Source organism: Oncorhynchus kisutch, linkage group LG20, assembly GCF_002021735.2.
Source record: "Oncorhynchus kisutch isolate 150728-3 linkage group LG20, Okis_V2, whole genome shotgun sequence".
In the NCBI taxonomy this organism is placed as follows: Eukaryota; Metazoa; Chordata; class Actinopteri; order Salmoniformes; family Salmonidae; genus Oncorhynchus; species Oncorhynchus kisutch.
This window is the reverse complement of record NC_034193.2, coordinates 2,557,529-2,560,531: the sequence shown is the minus strand read 5'-3', so window position 1 is coordinate 2,560,531 and position 3,003 is coordinate 2,557,529.

The window sequence follows — 3,003 nt, the reverse complement described above, 5'->3', positions numbered from 1 at the left end:
ATTCTTTATAGAACCTTAGGAAATTGTTCTTTATAGAACCATTCTTTATAGAACCTCAGGAAATTGTTCTTTATAGAACCATTCTTTATAGAACCTTGGGAAAGGGTTCTTTATAGAACCATTCTTTATAGAACACAACATAGAGAACATCCCTGGTCATCTCTACTGCCTCTGATCTGGAGGACTCACTAAACAGAGAACATCCCTGGTCATCCCTACTGTCTCTGATCTGGAGGACCCACTAAACAGAGAACATCCCTGGTCCTCCCTACTGCCTCTGATCTGGAGGACTCACTACACAGAGAACATCCCTGGTCATCCCTACTGCCTCTGATCTGGAGGACCCACTAAACAGAGAACATCCCTGGTCATCTCTACTGCCTCTGATCTGGAGGACTCACTAAACAGAGAACATCCCTGGTCATCCCTACTGCCTCTGATCTAGAGGACTCACTAAACAGAGAACATCCCTGGTCATCCCTACTGCCTCTGATCTAGAGGACTCACTAAACAGAGAACATCCCTGGTCATCCCTACTGCCTCTGATCTGGAGGACTCACTAAACAGAGAACATCCCTGGTCATCCCTACTGCCTCTGATCTGGAGGACTCACTAAACAGAGAACATCCCTGGTCATCCCTACTGCCTCTGATCTGGAGGACTCACTAAACAGAGAACATCCCTGGTCATCCCTACTGCCTCTGATCTGGAGGACTCACTAAACAGAGAACATCCCTGGTCATCCCTACTGCCTCTGATCTGGAGGACTCACTAAACAGAGAACATCCCTGGTCCTCCCTACTGCCTCTGATCTGGAGGACTCACTAAACAGAGGACATCCCTGGTCGTCCCTACTGTCTCTGATCTGGTGGACTCACTAAACAGAGGACATCCCTGGTCATCCCTACTGCCTCTGATCTGGAGGACTCTCTAAACAGAGAACATCCCTGGTCCTCCCTACTGCCTCTGATCTAGAGGACTCACTAAACAGAGAACATCCCTGGTCCTCCCTACTGCCTCTGATCTAGAGGACTCACTAAACAGAGAACATCCCTGGTCATCCCTACTGCCTCTGATCTGGAGGACTCACTAAACAGAGAACATCCCTGGTCATCCCTACTGCCTCTGATCTGGAGGACTCACTAAACAGAGAACATCCCTGGTCCTCCCTACTGCCTCTGATCTGGAGGACTCACTAAACAGAGAACATCCCTGGTCCTCCCTACTGCCTCTGATCTGGAGGACTCACTAAACAGAGAACATCCCTGGTCCTCCCTACTGCCTCTGATCTGGAGGACTCACTAAACAGAGAACATCCCTGGTCATCCCTACTGCCTCTGATCTGGAGGACTCACTAAACAGAGAACATCCCTGGTCATCACTACTGCCTCTGATCTGGAGGACTCTCTAAACAGAGAACATCCCTGGTCATCACTACTGCCTCTGATCTGGAGGACTCTCTAAACAGAGAACATCCCTGGTCATCCCTACTGCCTCTGATCTGGAGGACTCACTAAACAGAGAACATCCCTGGTCCATCCCTACTGCCTCTGATCTGGAGGACTCACTAAACAGAGAACATCCCTGGTCATCTCTACTGCCTCTGATCTGGAGGACTCTCTAAACAGAGAACATCCCTGGTCATCTCTACTGCCTCTGATCTGGAGGACTCACTAAACAGAGAACATCCCTGGTCATCCCTACTGCCTCTGATCTGGAGGACTCACTAAACAGAGAACATCCCTGGTCATCCCTACTGCCTCTGATCTGGAGGACTCTCTAAACAGAGAACATCCCTGGTCATCACTACTGCCTCTGATCTGGAGGACTCTCTAAACAGAGAACATCCCTGGTCATCCCTACTGCCTCTGATCTGGAGGACTCACTAAACACACATGCTTTGACCCTGGCTTTCTGTAAATAAAAACAAAAAAACAAAACGCTGCCGTCTGCGCTGCTTAATGAATTTGAAATGATTTATACTTTTACTTTTGATACTTGATATTTTTAAACCCTAATACTTTTATACTTTGACTCTAGTAGTATTTTACTGGGTGATTTCCACTTTCACTTGAGTCACTTTCTATTCAGTTATCTTTTCTTTGACTCTAGTATGACAATTGGGCTCTTTTTCCATCGCTGCTGAACAGGTCTCTGACATTTTCAGTGTATTTTTCTATGAGAGAACATTCCTTCTAAATCACAATGAGAGTGGGTGGAGGAGATGGTTTTTGTTGCTGTGTAGGTATGCAGTCATAAAGGAAAGGATTTGTGTATCTGGGTGTTGTGATCATGACTGAACGTGATGCTGCTTTTTCCTTATTGAACCGAGTGGTGGGATGAAGTACACTCCCGTAGTGCTTGTTTCTGATTGGGCTTCATTGCCTGTCGTAACGGATTGATGTGTCTGAAGGCCTGATTCTGTTTAAAAGGAGACGCATGACCTCTAGACCTGTTTCTCTATATCCAGATAGTATCTCTTTCTCTATATCCAGCTTCTATCTGTTTCTTCTATATCCAGCTTCTATTTGTTTCTCTATATCCAGCTTCTATTTGTTTCTCTATATCCAGCTTCTATCTCTTTCTGTTGTTTGTCTTTTAAAACTCCTATTGGGGGAGAGAGAGAGGGGGGGGGGAGGGAGAGAGGGAGGGAGGGAGGGGGAGAGAGAGAGGGGGGGAGGGAGGGAGGGAGGGAGGGAAAGAAGGGGAGAGAAAAAATTTAAAAAAAGAGAGAGGGGAGGTAGGACAAAGAGGGGAGAGGGAGAGAGAGAGAGGGAGTCCCTCTCTCTCTCTCCCTCTCCCCTCTTTGTCCTACCTCCCTCTCTCTTTTTTTTTTTTTTTCTCTCTCCCTCCCTCCCTCCCTCCCTCTCTCTCTCTCTCTCTCTCTCTCTCTCTGCTCTCTCTCACTCTCTCCCTTCTCTCCTCCTCCCTCCCTCCCCCTCTCTCTCTCCCCCCTCTCTCTCTCCCCCTCCCCCCTCCCTCTCTCCCTCCCCCCTCTCTCTC